Below are 16,043 nucleotides of genomic sequence, written 5' to 3'. Positions count from 1 at the left end.
TACTTAATGATAATTGAAGGTAAAAATGACTTTATAGAAAATCATGCCCAGTTTTATCATTACATCACAGGAATAGAGCAAGGGATAAAGGTAAGCTTAACGTTTCCTGACTGCAGATTACTGGTGAGTTGCTGGCCTTTGGGTGGACCATCTCTATTGATGGTACTCCTGATTCATTCAAGTACAGGGTTCTTAAAAGACAGTCACCATAGAAACACACGCATGATGTCATACAATTATAACAGGCACAGCCGGACTTGAACCTGGGCCCTTCAGCCTCTGGGACTGGCACTTAAACACACTCTGCCTTCTGCTCTTCCAAGGCGGCCAGAAGGTTTGGGGCTCAGCCAACCCTGAGAGCTCAGATGTTAGAAAAGTTACTCATACTTTGGAAAAGAAAGCATCCCGTGATCTTTCCAAAGAGGAAAGCCTCTAAGCTCAGCGTAAGTCCCAGAGGCACAGCCTCCCCTGAGCCAGAGACAGACCCTCTCAGGCATTCCTCCCCTATTCCTGATTCCATGGCAGTTTTGCCTGTCACTCCAATCACAGCGACAGTAAAGAATCTGCCTGCAATGCAGGAGACCTGGGATCGATCCCTAGGTCAGGAAAAGCCCCTGGAGGAGGGCATGGCAACCCGTGCCAGTATTCTTGCCTGGAGAATCCCATGGACAGAGGAACCTGGCGGGCTACAGCCCAAGGGGTCACAAAAGAGTCAGACAGGACTGAGCGACTTTCACTCAGTCACTCCAATCGTAGAAAGTCCTTGGAAATCCTCTGATCCAGACCCTTTCTTGACAGATATGAGAAACTGAAACTGCAAAAGGTCCAGGTCACCTTTCCATGGGTGGGAAGGTCACAGAGAGAGGGGAGCCACCTGGAGGAGCCATCTGCAGGCTAGAGACATCAGGGAAGCTTCCTGAGGTTCCCTGGAGAAATGATGGAGCCCAGGCGCCCTGACTCCCAGATTGAGCCCTCCCCCCCTTACCTGCTGCTCTGCAGTGCTCACCTGGAGCTTGTCTCCTGGGAAGGCTGCCAGGCCTTTCACCTTCAGTGGAAGCTCAGATGTCGGGCAGGAATTTATATCCTCATTGTCCAGGGATTTCCCAATCGGGCTTGCGTCCCTCCCCCAACTGGGTGGCTGTGAACACACCTTTTCCCTTCTCACTGAGAGCGCCCTCCGAGCTGCAGCTCTGGGTGTGTGATCACTCAAATGGGGAAGTGGCAAGGAAACTCTGTGTGAGTTTCCCTATTTTTTGTGACTCGCTAAAACTTGCGTACTTCCAGCTGCGAGGTGATTTTACAGGGATGTGTATTTTGCCCGGCCACAGTCCTGTTCAAGAGGAAAAAGAGGACTTTGGAACTTTAACCAGAGACAGAGTTGCTGTTTCCCCCATGAAGTTCTGGGGGTAGAGAATCCCCACCCCCAGTCTTATGTGATGTTTAACTGTTAGTGAAGGAAGAAGGTGGTTTTTCCAAATATTTATCAGAGTTTGTGGAATTTGGCTGAGTAATCTGTACCCTGGAGGTGGAAATTCATGTCTGTGCAAGACAGATGGCGGTAACTCTCCCCTTAGGAGCAGTCCCTGGAGCTAGAAAGGATGGAGTCCCAGGGAGAGGATGAGCCTGGACCCAGGCTGGTGCTGGGGGATGGAAAAGAAAAACACCCTTCCAAATGTCCTTAAAAATCCCTGTTACTATCCTAACGGATACTTTCTGATTTATTCAGATACTGATGTTCTTAAAGGTGAAAATGCAGAAACAGAAATCTTTGTAGAGAAATCTTAGGAATTTCATACTCAGAGCAAATGGTTCAGAGTCAAAAGCACCCACTGACCCTAGTTTTATTCTTCTGCTGACAAGGGAGGTAGGGCTTCCCTGGTGGTAAAGAATCTGCCTGACAATGCAGGAGATGTGAGTTTGATCCCTGGGTTGGGAAGATTCTGCTGGAGAAGGAAATGGAAACCCACTCCAGTATTCTTGCTTGCTAAGTCCCAAGGACAGAGGAGTCTGACAGGCTACAGTCCATGGGGTCTCAAAGAGAGTTGGATATGACTTAGCGACTGAACAACAAGAAGGAAGGTAATTCTCGGGGGTCTCAACTCAGATGGATAAATAAAATCTAAGAAAAACACCATGTTGGAGCAAGACGGAGACTTTGAGATGGTCAAATCCATCCTCCAGTTTAAAGCAGAACAAACTGAGGTCCAGGCATATGGGGTACCACAGGTGAGCTTACTGGATTAATTTAGTGTTTGTATAACTTCATGATGAGGTTCTTATGGAAGCTGTCTGTTTGTGTGAGTTGCTCAGTCATGTCTGACTCTGCGACCCCATGGACTGTAGCCCACCAGCTTCCTCTGACCATGGGATTTCCCAGGCAAGAATATTGGAGTGTTGCCATTTCCTTCTCTAGGGGATCTTCCCAAGCCAAGAATCGAACTTGGGTCTCCGGGAGCTGGGAATACCCACCAAAAGAGTTTATTAGGCAAAGAGTAAATGTTACACTGTATCCCTGTTTAATCTTTTTCCAAGGACCAGTTGAAAGGGGAATATTTGTTTCTGTCCCATAACTTTAACATGGTAAGATCAAAAAGTATGCTACAAATTTGCAGTCCAGCCAAAGAAGTTCCAAGGGTGTACATTCACCCCAGCAGGTAAATCTCACCAAACACCATCATCACCCCCGGATGAAAGGCATGTCAATAACTGAATCCTCTCCATACTGCCACTGTGGTCAGCCAAACACACAAGTCCAGCTGACCCGCCTCTTCGGGATCCTAGTCACTGAATAGCACAGGGCAGCCCACATGAATAGTGCAGAAGAGAGGAACTGAAATCAGACCATGTGCCTTTGGCCATGCTGCAGGGTAACTGCTTATCTTATGGTCCATAAAGAGGAATTTACACAACCTCAGTTTTTTCTATGGGAAACCTTGATCCTCAAGCCACAAGAACTGTTTGAATAGTCCTTTTAAAAAACTAATACTTCAGGGAATTCCCTGGCAGTTGGGTGGTTAAGGGGCTTCCCTGGTGGCTCAGATGGTAAAGAACCTGCGTGACTCCAGGCTTCCACTGCAAGGGAAAACAAGTTCAGTCCATGGTTGGATACAGAGTGAAGTAAGCCAGAAAGAAAAACACCAATACAGTATACTAACACATATATATGGAATTTAGAAAGATGGTAACAATAACCCTGTGTACGAGACAGCAAAAGAGACACTGATGTATAGAACAGTCTTATGGACTCTGTGGGAGAGGGAGAAGGTGGGAAGATTTGGGAGAATGGCATTGAAACATGTAAAATATCATGTATGAAACGAGTTGCCAGTCCAGGTTCGATGCACGATACTGGATGCTTGGGGCTAGTGCACTGGGACGACCCAGAGGGATGGTATGAGGAGGGAGGAGGGAGGAGGGTTCAGGATGGGGAACACATGTATACCTGTGGCGGATTCATTTTGATATTTGGCAAAACTAATACAATTTTGTAACGTTTAAAAATAAAATAAAATTAAAAAACAAAAAAACTAATGCCTCAGACTCACAGCCATTCAAGCCAGTCTGCAGGGGCCCGCAGCAGCGCAGGTTGACCTCATTTTACCGGACTTTGTTTTATTTAGCAGATACTGCATCTATCACACATTGAACGTTTGCAGCAACCTGGGTTCGGACACGTCTAGGGGTGCCACTTTTCCAATAGCATTTGCTCACTTGTGTCTGTTTCACATTTTGGCCATTCTCCACAAGTATTTCACATCTTTCATTAGTATTACAGTTGTGACAGGACTATTGCAAAAAGGTGATGATCCACTGAAAGCTCACATGATGCTCAGCATTTTTTAGCAAGAAAGTATTTTTCAGTTAAGAGATGTACTTTTTTTTAGACATAATGTTATTGCATGCTTAATAGGTTACAGTACAGTGTATTACACTTTTATATACACTGCGAAACCAAAAAAAAAAAATCCACGTGACTCACTTTATTGCGAGATTCACATTATTGCGGAGGTCTGGAACCCACCCTGCAGTACCTTCAGGGCTTCATTTCTGCCTCCTCCTTCCCGTGCAGAGTTTCTCCACCAAGTGATGGGAAATAAACACGGCACAGCATGTTCTGTGCCATCTCGAAACCTCTGAGGTTTGAGGTGAAGGTTACCCAGGATGTTTACTGCAAGGGTTGAAGCAATGAGTCTTCATCTTTTTAGACTCAGGAGGACTTTTCAAAGTCCGTTCTGGTTCAGAAATCAGCAGCGTCCTCTGCAAACCTGGCAGCAAGATTCCCCCCACCACCTCCCTTTTCTTCCTTCCTTACAATGATGTGGAGGCAGAGGTTGGGGGTGATGAGAGGGGAGCTGGAGGCAAGAATGCTGTGGTTTGGCCACTGTGATGTGTATTACAACATGGGCTACTGGTCCCCAGTTTAATGGGACAGCCTCTGCCATAGTATCCCCATAGATCCACTCATTCTTTTCTATATAATTTTATTTATTCATTTATTTTGGGTCATGCTGGGTCTTTGGTGCTTTGTGAGGGCTTTCTCTAGTTGCAGCGGGCAGGGGCTCCTCTCCGGTTGTGGCGCACAGGCTTCTCATCGCGGTGGCTCCTCTTGTTGCAGAGCGCAGGCTCTCGGGTGCACGGGCTTCAGTAGCTGTGGTGCACGGGCTCAGCAGCTGCAGTTCCCAGGACCCAGAGGACAAGTTCAATAGTTGTGGCACACAGGTTCAGTTGCTCCGCGGCATGTGGAATCTTCCCAGACCAGGGATCGAACCCATTTCCCCTGCATTGGCAGGCAGCTTCTTACCCACTGTGCCACCAGGGGAGTCTCACTCATTCCTATCAGATCAGAGTTCTTTCATTTTGATTCAAGAAAATACGGTCATCAAATCCACAGGATTGATTTAGTAATCAGACCCCGTAAAACTGAAAATTCTAAGGCCTGCTCTGGTCAGCGGGACAATTACAGAAAAAAAAAACTCTATGTCTTATTCACAGAGGCAGGAGAAAATCATTCCCTTCCGATAAATACTTTACAAGTTAGCAAACTAAAAATGAAAATATATACTGCAAACAGGCTTCCGCCTTCTCCGCTACAAAAAGAGAGGGCTGAGTTCAGTGAGTGCTGTATTAGTTTACTTCAGCTGCTATATTAAGTCATCACCAACTATGGCTAAAAAAAACCGTCTGATCTTCTAACCGCTCTGGAGGTCAGAAGTCCACGGTGGGCTCCCGGAGGTGGCAGTCAAGGGGGCAGAAGTGCCTCGGTCCTACTGAAGGCCCGGGGGCGCTCCTCTCACCTTTCCCATCTTCTGGAGTGGTCCTCACTTCTCCCCAGCACATCACCGTCTCCTCCCTGCTCCCAGCAGCAGGTGGCTGTTTTTCTTGACCTTCTCTCTCACTTTTGAGGACTCTCTTGGCTCTATTTGTGTGTGCATGCTCAGTGGCTCAGTCGTGTCCAACTTTTGGCAACCCCATGGACTGTAGCCTGCCAGGCTCCTCTGTCCATGGGATTTCCCAGGCAAGAATACTGGAGTGGGTTGCCATTTCCTTCTCCAGGGGATCTTCCCAACCCAGGGACAGAACCCAAGTCTCCTACATCTCCTACACTGGCAGCTGGGATCTCTACCACTGAGCCACCTGGGAAGCCCCAACTCTATTGGGGGCCCACTAAAATAATCCAGGAGAATCTTCCCACCTTTAAGTCCACAACCTAATGACACCCATAAAATCCCTTTTGCTATAGAAGATATCAAAATCACAGGTCCCAGGGAGGAGGATGCTGGCGTGTTTTGGGGACCATGGCTCACCGTCAAGAAGCGCAAAGGTTCCTTTCCAGTCTCAGAGTCTGTGCCTGACGACGCTACCCAGTGTGGGACACTGGTCTGCACACGTGTGGCCTGGAACAACGCGGTTCCCATCACACCTATGGGCCCAGGTTGTCTAGATGGTGTGGCTTAGAGAGAACGCACAGAGCACTTGAGAGCTACAGGAGAGACTTTGTTTTGTATTCAGTTCAGAGATCAGTCTTCATTGTGGAAAGGCCTGTTCTTCCCAGCTTGTCCTTGGCTTCTTCCTCCTCGCCCCGGTTTCAGAGACAGATACTCAACGGGATGAGGACACGAAGGGCCACTGCCCATTCTCCCCTCCAACCTGCCCATGGGGCCTGGAGCATGGACAGAGGCCAGCTGGACACTGGACCCATGTCACGCTGATGCTCTCTCCCCAGGGCGCCCAGCCCAGACCCCCTGGTCCTCCTTCTACAGACCAAGCCCTCCCCCTGCGTGGGCGCGGGAGGCTCCAGCAGGCCCCTCCTGCTCTGATTCGAGGCCTCCTGTCCCATAACTGTACCCCTGCCTCCCTTAACCTTACCCTCCACCTTCAGGCCAGGGACACGGGGCCAGCACTGGGGATGTGGGCGGTCCAGGAGAAGACCCCTAGAAGCCGAACCCCCAGGGCACTGCCAGGTCACTCGTGGAGGACGAGCCCTGCTCCCTGCTCAGTGGCAGGGGTAAAGAAACACTCCATTGCCTTGCAACCAGAAAGAGGAAGATCGCATCACAGAGACTTGATTTCTGTAATGAGTGATACAGGATTATTCACCATATGGGATTCCACTGCTGAGAATCAGCCAGGCGTCCGCCCACCCAGGGTAGGAGGATGATGTGCCGCTGGCAGCCCTCCTTGCCTCCCAGTCTGGTCCAAATGGAGAGGGAAGTTTCCAGATCTTGCCTCCCCATCCCACACCACCCACCTCCTTTGGCCTTGATACCCCTGCAGTCTCCACAGTCCGCCCCCAGCCCCGCTCCCACTGCATCATGGGACCCTCCTTTGCTTTCTAACAATCACAGTGACACACAGGCACGTGCTCAGCTGACACCCAAGTGCCACGCTTCTGGGAAGCGGTGATGGCGGGGCCTGAGTCATCCTGCCGGGCCCCAGGTGCACCCACGGCCGGCTCATCCATGTGTCACATTACATAAGAAACCCCACCTGGGCACAGCACCTGCCAGCCCTCCCAACAGGCATGCAGGCTTCGGGCTGAGCCAGCTTTGATTTGTCATTTTCGGGACACTCCAGCTCCCCAGGCAGGCTGTCAGAGGCGGGCTCCGCAGGCTTTGGCAGCTGGAAGGAAGGCTCTGGTGCAGTGAATCACACGAAGAGATTCCTTGGTGTCCCGTCAGGAGGTACCTTCCATGTGGCTCCGGTCACCCCCTTGCCCCAGCACACCCCACGCTGTTACACTTGTCCCCTGAGGGCTTGTAAGGGGTCCATGACCTCGCACGGCAACAGCTGGTCTCAGTCCATAAACCCTGAGCAAGGGACCCCTTCCTCACCTAAAGAGGAAAAGGAAGGGGACACCCCTAATCTGGCATTGGAGAGACTGGCTGAGCTTGGAGGACAAGAGGCAGTGACACCCCAGCGCATAATTTATAGACTGGACAGTGCTTTTAGGAGAGAGACTTTAAAATGGATTTGAACCTCAGAGCCAACACCACTCCCCACTGCCCATTTCTCTGCGAACCATCCTGGATTAACCAAGTCTTACATTAATCAGGTCTGTGTTTTAGCTTTGACATCTGGGGCCTCTCTGACCCTTCCGTGGACTAGCCAGTTCCTAGAAGTTCCAATCACAAACCCACAAGTGTGCCTCTCAAATACAAACCAACCAGCCCAGAGCCCACATCCCAGCCACCCCCAAATGTGTTCCCTGCCATGAGTTCAGTTCCCCCCTTTGTTGTTGTTGCTATTGTTCAGTCACCCAGTCATGTCTGACTCTTTGCAACTCAATGGACTGCAGCATGCCAGGCTTCCCTGTCCTTCACCATCTCCTGGAGTTTGCTCAAACTCATCTCCAGTGAAGCGACGAGGCTATCCAACCATCTCATCCTTTGTCGTCCCCTTCTCCTCTTGCCCTCAATCTTTCCTAGCATCAGATCTTTTTCAGTGAGTCGGCTCTTCATATCAGGTGGCCAAAGTCTTGGAGCTTCGGCATCAGTCCTTCCAATGAATATTCAGGGTTGGTTTCCTATAGGATTGACTGGTTTGCTCTCCCTGCAGTCCAAGGGACTCTCAAGAGTCTTCTCCAGCACCACAGTTTGAAAGCATCAGTTCTTCAGGGAACCCATTTCTCCCCCAGATAGAATGCCTTTTGAAGCATTCCCATCTCCTCTGGGTTGAGAAAAGCAGAGCAAAACACTTTTTTCTCTATCTTGTCAGGGCTAACCCAGAGCTCAGCGAAGGCCATACCAGTATAGAGGGCATAGCAAGTGCCCCAGCTGGAGGAAGGGGGACCAAGGGGCACGGCTAGGAAGCAGAGGGCACTGGCTCAGCAAGAATCAGGGAGGCTGTGACCAAGCCCTGGGGAAGGAATTCTCAAAGTGTGGCCTGGACGACATCAGAGCATCCTGGGAGCTCATTAGAAACGCAGATTCTGGGGACTTCCCTGGTTCAGTGGTTTGGACTCTGCGCTTCCACTGCAGGGAGCACAGGTTCAATCCCTGCTTAGGGAACTAAGATCCTGCAGGGCACATGGCGAGATCAAAAAAAATAAATAATACCCTAATGTTCAGGGAATGCAGATTCTGAGCCCCCACCTCAGAGCATCCAATCAGAAACTAGAGAAGGGGGCTTCCCAGGTGGCTCAGTGGTAAAGAATCTCCCTGCCGATGCAGGAGACACAGGAGACATGGGTTCGATCCCTGATATGGGAAAACCCCACGTGCCACGGAGCAACTGAACTTCTGTGCCACAACTGTTGCGCTTGTTCTCTCGGGCTCAGGAACCGCAGCCACAGCGTCACAACTGCGGAAGCCCACGTGCCTAGAGCGCATGCTCGACGAGAAGCCGCTGCACCGAAAAGCCCATGTACCACAGCTAGAGAGTGGGCCTCCGCTCACCGCAACCCGCGAAAAGCCCCTGCGGCAACAAAGATCCAGGCCAGCCACAAAATAAATAAATAAAATTACTTTTCCAAAAAAGAAACTAGATGAGGGACTGAACAACTGGGGCTAGGGAAACACCCCCCAACCCCCTGACGATTCTGATGTGGACAAAACTTGAGACAAGCTATTCCAGGGGTTCTCGTCTCTGCTGCCCCTAATAGGTGTTTGACGAATATCAATGCCAGGGCACTTCCTCACCAATGAGACCTGGACAGGAGAGGTGGGGCTGGGCCAGGCAATACCTTCACGTTCCCGCGTGGTCTCTGTACCACCTGCCAGGGTTGAGAGCTGCTGCCTGAGGACTTGGACTGCTCACAACCACCAGGGCCATGTCTTTGGCTCCTGCAGGGGGCAAATACCAACAAGTAAGGAAATTCCAAGCATGATTCACGGAGTACAGGGCCTAAGAAAGACACAGGTGAGGCCAGGTTGCAAGGCTTGATCAGAGGGGTCTGGCAGACAGCTGAGCTTCCAGATCTAATGGCCCACCAGGGGGAGCAGACCCCAGTTCACAGCCACTGAGCTCAGAAAAGACCCAGGTTGGAGGTGGCAGCTCATTCATTCGTATTTATTTTTCTAATATGTTTTTGAGCACCTGCCCTAAGTCAGGTATTATTTTCAGCCCCAAGAACTCACATTCTAGCAGAGGAAAATGACAACAGTAAAGGAGTGAAAGCCTGGGACTGACATATGTACACCATGGACACTATGCATACAATAGATGACTAATGTATAGCACAGGGAACTCTACTCAATACTCTGGTGCTGCTGCTGCTGCTGCTGCTAAGTCGCTTCAGTCGTGTCCAACTCTGTGCGACCCCATAGGCGGCAGCCCACCAGGCTTCCCCATCCCTGGGATTCTCCAGGCAAGAACACTGGAGTGGGTTGCCATTTCCTTCTCCAATGCATGAAAGTGAAACGTGACAGTGAAGTCGCTCAGTCGTGTCCGACTCAATACTCCATGGTGATCTAAATGGGAAGGAAATCTCGAAAAGAGGGGATCCATGTATACGTATGGCTGATTACTTTGCTGTACAGTAGAAACACAACATTGTAAAGCAATTATAATAAAAACTTTCTAAAAAAGGTTTGCTAAAAGCTCCATTTCCTGGAAAAATTGGCGGGTACTTAAGATGCTAACTGGAAAAAGAAAAATTAAAAAAACAAATTCTTTGTAAAGAACATTTTATGTTAATGGTTCACTTTATAACAAGCGAGATTCTGGGTCAATACCTGACACTGAGGTCCTCTGAGCAGGACAACTCCCTCCATGAGAGTCACTCATATGCCAGTTCTCGCTGGATTCAGTCTGGCAACTGGGATTCATGCCTTCTCACCCACAGAGTCTGCAGCGCCTCACCTGGGGGTGTCTCAGGCTTGATCTGGCTACACTAGCCCAGTAAAGGTAGTCCTGGCACTTGAAACAGGACTCGGGTGAAATGTATTCTGATTCCATCTGTACCAGAAAGGGTTGCTAAGTGAAAAATAAACAAAATTATAAAAAGTACATGTTATATGTGTTGGAAAAACAGCCATGTGCCATAAAATGAGGATGCATTGATGGCAAATTATAATCGATTCTTTCTTCGGAACACTCTGTTGGCCTGGATCTACTTCCAGAGTGAACCTGACAGGCTTCCAACAGCCTTCAGTACACGCCTTTCCCCTCCCCTGGAGCTGGTATGCTTCTCAAACCCAGGACTGAGAATCATCGGGCAGGAAATGGTCCCCTCCCTGAATCACAGGTTCGTGCCTATCTTTCCAGCGGTTGGATGGAGGAGTAAGACTCCCTTCCCTAATACCCCAAGGAAGCACCACTCACCCCACAGTGGCCAGGAAGACAATGTCTTAGGATCACACACGGGCAGACCTGCCCTCCTAGGCTTGAACCCAGAGGAGTCGACCCAGGAAGGGATGCCAAGGAATCCCACCTCCAGAGTCCGATAGCCCTGGTTAAGGGACGGGGAAGAATCCGCCAAGTTCCGCGTGATTCAGTCCATCTGCTATTAATCCTCGGGCAACTGGAGCACTCCAGGGGTCCCACCCAGCCCCAAGTTCTGGCTCCAGACCCTGAAAGACAAGGAGGCAGTGGACCCGTTCTAACAAGCCTCAAGGAGCTGTCCAAGTTTGGGCCACCTTGAACCAAGTTCTAGTGGAACTGAGCAAACTGTTCATTGGGGCTTCTTTGGCCAGAATGCCTGGGGTTTTTTCCTTGTAGTTGGAGATTTATAGACCCACAGGTTGTCAGAGTAGGAAGAGGCTCAGTTGCCCCTGCCCAGGGAATCCCCCCACTTTGTAGATGATAAAGCCCTGTTGGTGGGATCTCACCAGGTTGAAGACTGAAGCTCTCCCTGGCTCTCTGAGGAGTATCCAAGCCTCACCAGCTTTGAAAACAATTCTTTGAAAAAGAAGAATGAGAGAGTTAATTCCAGATCAGGCTCAGGGCTCTCTGGGAGCAGTCAGCCACACAGAGTGACACTGAACTCCATGCCAGCCTCCCTCAGAGCCACCTCCAGGTCCTAATTCAACTTCACACCCTCAGCAAGCATGTACACCTCCTACAGGTCTGTGACCATGAGGAGGGATAATGATAGGAGTTACTCTCTCTCCCAGGGCACCTACGAAGCTCCTAACTCTGTTCCAAGCATGTTATTTACATATTCGCTTAGTTAATCATCCCAACAGCCCGGTGAGGTTAGTATTAGGATGCACTGGGTTGTCCACAGAGTTCCTTCAGGTTTTCCTGTAAGATGGCACAGAAAAAAATCTGAACTTCTTGGTCAACCCAATATTATCTGTTCTGCAGATAAAGAAAATGAAGTATGCAGATGTCAAGTAACTTGTCCAAAGTAGCTCAAGTTATGGGTCGAATTCTCTTCTTCCAAAAAGATATATTGGACTCCTACCCCCGAGAGTAGCTCAGAATGTGACCGTGAGGCAATCAAGTTAAAGCGAGGATATTGCGTGTCTGACTCTGTGATCCCATGGACTTCAGCCCACCAGGCTCCTCTGTCCATGGGATTCCCCAGGCAATAATACTGGAGTGGGTTGCCATTTCCTCCTCCGAGATGAGGTCATTAGGGTGGGCCCTAATCTAATGTAATTGGTGTCCTTGTAAAAAGAAGTGTGCACACAGAGATGGGCCCACCTGAGGGAAGACAATGTGAAAACAAAAGCAGGAGACGGCCATGTGAGTGGAAGGAAGCACCTTCCAGCCAAGCGAGGCCAAGGATGAGGGCCAGCGACACTGGAGGCCAGGAGAGGCAAAGAAGCACCCTCCCCTGGAGTCACCAGAGGGAACTTGAGCCTGCGAGCACTTTGATCGCTGACCTCCAGGCACCAGAATGGAGACGCTCATTGCTGCAGCTCTAAACCACCCAGGAGAGTAGCTGGGGTTGGGGATGAGCCTCCACCTTGGGCCCTGTGGCTCTGGAGTCCACAGTCCCAGCCCCACCACCCACAGGCTGTAGGGGGAGCCGCCAATGTATCACAGGACACAGTCTAGCCCTTATGCCTGGGGGTGGAGGTGGCAGCCGAGAACTACCGCTGAGAAGAGATTGGCCACGTGGCTCCGATGGCCATCCACAGCCTCAGAAGATTAACACACACCAAGAAAGACAGCAAACACCTCCAACAAGACTGAAACCACCCCCTTACTTCCCGGCATGTAGCAACAGAACTGTTCACTCCAGAATGTCACATCCCTGCAGACACGGGAGGGGTTTGTTTACCATCTCCTTTTTCTAACTTGTATTTCACTCTGCCAGTTAAGCCTATCACATTCCATCAAGAAGTGAGCAGCTCTGTTGCTCCTCCCAAAGTGGAATGAGGCCAAAGTCACCATGCCTTCCTAGGTCGGGTGGGTGAGATACCCTCTCCACACTCACCCTTCTCAAGCCCGCTCGCCTCTCAGGGTTCAAGCCAGGTCCCACCTCAGCATAGCACAACGGTGGGTGCCTGACGAAAGCCCAGCCCCCTCCCTGCTCCTGGAGAAGAGTCTGTACCCTGACCCTCGACAGTCACCCAGAAACAAAGGCACGGATGCTCAAGTTGTATCAGTCACTAACCTTACCTAACGCACATTTACTAAGAGTTCAAGGAGTTGAACTCTTTCCTGACGGCTCAGTGGTTAAAGAAATCTGCCTGCAATGCAGAAGACACAGGAGATGTGGGTTTGACCCCTGGGTCAGGAAGATCCCCTGGCGAAGGAAATGGCAACCCACTCCAGTATTCTCGCCTGGGAAATGCCAGGGACAGAGAAGCCGGGTGGGCTACAGTCCACGGGGTCGCAAAGAGTCAGACATGAGTGAGCATACTACAGCTTTCTGCTGGTTAATGGCCAGGCATGATTCCTAACCTCTCTGGGTCTGCTTTCCCCTCTGTACATCAGGATAATAACAACATCTCTCCAGGGTTGTTGCAGGGTTAAGTCAGCTTGTAGCAAAGGACCGAGCACAAGCGAAGCACCCACCAAATGCCAACAAGCACACCAAAACTAAGCCCAACTCATGAGCATCCCGGGTGCAAGAAACCAGCCCGAAGTACAGTGACTCAAGGGACCAAAAGACCCCTGGCAGGGGGTGAGATCCCCCTGGAAACAGCACTGTGTCCCCGGGTCTGAGGAAGTGCCTGCCCACCCCCAGCTCCTGGCCACACCCCCAGGGCTGGGACCTGCTTCCTGCAGATGGAGGGGATTTAGGGAGCCCGGGCACCTGGCTCAACGTCGAGTCAGCCCTGCCAGGCCTCTGACCTGGTTCCTTCCAGGCCCTCCTGCCAGGTCAGGCTGGGACCTGCAGACGCTGCTCCCTGGCTGTGCACAGGCATTCAGGTTGTGGGTGGTAGAGGAGATAGGCCAGAGCCAGGAAAAATGGGGCAAGTGCTTACAAGGCACTGACCTTTGTGGAAGGCAAAGTGGGGGCTGGGAGGGGTGAAATGGGCCCTGTTGACCCAGCCACATCCCTGGGCACCTGCCAGAGTGACCCTGGTGCCTAGCCTGGCCTCTGGGGACAGGTCCACAGACCCCTGGTCCCGATGACTCACGATCAGCTCCACCACAACCCTGGTTCCCACGAAGGGAGACAGAGAGCTGATGTTTACGAAGCCCATTTGGTGGTAGGACCGAAGGAACTTCCTGGAAGGTGACATTAGCTGGGACAACTCCAAAGACCGTGACGCCGGCAGCCCCCACCACAGCCAGCTACGAGGTTACAGTAAAAGCAAGCCTAGGACCAACTCTGCCTCACACACACACAGACGTTGTTGAACTAAATGCATTCGGTAGCCAGCAAGGACAAATGATGTTCATAGATTTTGTTCAGTAGGCTCAAGAAAGTTCCAGTGTGCTGCAGACCACCTGGCGGGAACACCCATTCAAGTCAAGGCCAAGCCAGGACTGGGTGGCTGGAACCCACCTGTGATCTGGGATGGAGTCAGGTGAGCAGGCATCATCTCTGAGGGGAGTCCGATATCCTGTTTATCAGGAATGGAGAATGTTCACCTCAGCAGCGAGAGTCCAGGACTCAGTCAATTGTTATCAAGAGGTCACTGTTAGCACTCAAAAGATCCATTCTGACACACATCAAGAGGTCACTATTTTCCCCTCAAAGATCCATCCTGACGTTCTGTTGGTTGTTGATTGCGACAGAGATGGGGCATGGCCTTTTCACTAGAAGGCCAACTGACCTTTGGCCTGACCTCTCCTGACCAGAATGCATGCAGGCCCAGAGCACAGGTTCGTCTCAGAACCTCACCCAGACTCCCAGACGCCCATGTGGTTTCAAAGTCAGGTACCCGAGGCATGAGAGGAGGTTGGCCTAACCCCAGGGGTTCCCACCAAAGGCACAAACCTGAATCTAACCCCAGGCAGACATCAGACAGAGCAGGAACCTTCCACACACGCCCTCAGCCACACTCTCCTAAAGGGTAAACAGCGAGAAACACAAAGACAGACGGAGAGCTGGTTCCACAGAAGGAGACACGAGAGGACAACCAGATGCTATGAATGACTGCTCCATCAGGGGACACCGGGACAAATGGGAGAATGGGCATGAGGTCTACAATTGGATAAAAATATTACACGAAGGCCTTCCCAGGTAGCTCAGTGGCACAGAACCCGTCTGCAATGCAGGAGACATAAGAGATGCAGGTTCAATCCCTGGGTCAAGATGATCCTCTGGGGAAGGAAATGGCAACCCACCCCAGTTTTCTTCCTGGAGAATCCCAAGGACAGAGGAGCCTGGAAGACTACAGCCCATGGGGTCACAAAGAATCGGACGTGACTGAAGCGACTTAGCACACACGCACACATCATGTGAAGGACCTGGTTTTGATCATTTTGCTGTGGTTATATAAAAGGATTCCGTGCTTTCAGGAAATAGACCCTAACGTATTTAAGAATAAAAAGACATGCCCACAACTTATACGGTTTTTGTTACCATAACTTTTTAAACCTTAGAATATTATATATATATATATATAATTATATATTCTTATATTAGCATATAATAGCATCACCAAATCAATGGACATGAATCTGAGCAAACTCTGGGAGATAGTGAAGGACAGGGAAGCCTGGTATGTTGCAGTTCATGAGGTCACAAAGAGTCAACTAAGACAGCGACTGAACAACAAGAATTGTTATTCACAATTTTGACAAGAATATTATTTCACATCAGTATACATCAAGCTGGCTCATTCTGTTTTACAACTGGCAGTGTTCTCTTAAATAGATGTGCCATACTGATTCAGCCGTATTGGTAGTGGACGCTGAGGTTGTGTTCTTGGCTTTCACAAGCAATGCTGTAGGAAGAATTCCTAAGGGAGACACAGTGGTGCTCACCTGAGTATCGTCAGGTCCTCTATCAATAGGAACTACATCTCAACCCAAGGACAAGTTACTAGTTATAAAACTATCTGGTCACCTCTTCCCAGACTTCGTCAGCATTGCGTCACACAACATACTCATAAATGGTTCAGGAAAAACCAAAGCAAACATGAGCAAGCACACACACACACTCATAGGGGAGACAATGGAAAAGGATAAAACAAACACAATGAAATGATTTGGAGAATCTGGATGAATCATGTGGAAATTCTTCTTACTAT

General features: G+C 50.1%; 1 protein-coding gene and 1 long non-coding RNA gene across 5 annotated transcripts in view; both read right to left on the bottom strand.

Annotated features, from left to right (window-relative positions):
• IL1R2 (interleukin 1 receptor type 2) overlaps positions 1–1,201 on the bottom strand; it is a 37,363-nt gene extending 36,162 nt beyond the window's left edge. Inside the window, exon 1 of one of the 2 annotated variants that reach the window (XM_006054061.3) lies at positions 986–1,201. The gene's annotated coding sequence lies outside the window, so the exon portion shown is untranslated. The remainder of the gene's footprint in view (positions 1–985) is intronic. The other variant, XM_006054060.3, reaches the window with a different exon arrangement.
• A 3,420-nt stretch (positions 1,202–4,621) lies between these two features.
• Positions 4,622–15,079, bottom strand: LOC112578001. 3 transcript variants are annotated; one of them, XR_006543194.1, is made up of 5 exons: positions 11,268–13,140; positions 10,173–11,009; positions 9,182–9,281; positions 5,805–6,569; positions 4,622–4,670 (listed from the first exon to the last, which is right to left on the bottom strand). It is a non-coding gene; the product is annotated as an uncharacterized LOC112578001 (long non-coding RNA). The 3 variants fall into 3 exon arrangements; XR_006543193.1 differs by lacking the exon at positions 4,622–4,670 and having other exon boundaries at positions 5,535–6,569; positions 11,268–13,143; XR_006543192.2 differs by lacking the exons at positions 4,622–4,670; positions 5,805–6,569 and having other exon boundaries at positions 8,014–9,281; positions 11,268–15,079.
• Between the last annotated feature and the right edge of the window lie 964 nt (positions 15,080–16,043).

This window comes from Bubalus bubalis, chromosome 12, assembly GCF_019923935.1.
Source record: "Bubalus bubalis isolate 160015118507 breed Murrah chromosome 12, NDDB_SH_1, whole genome shotgun sequence".
Classification (NCBI taxonomy): Eukaryota; Metazoa; Chordata; class Mammalia; order Artiodactyla; family Bovidae; genus Bubalus; species Bubalus bubalis.
The sequence above is the reverse complement of the archived record's forward strand: the minus strand, read 5'-3'. Positions and strand labels throughout refer to the sequence as shown.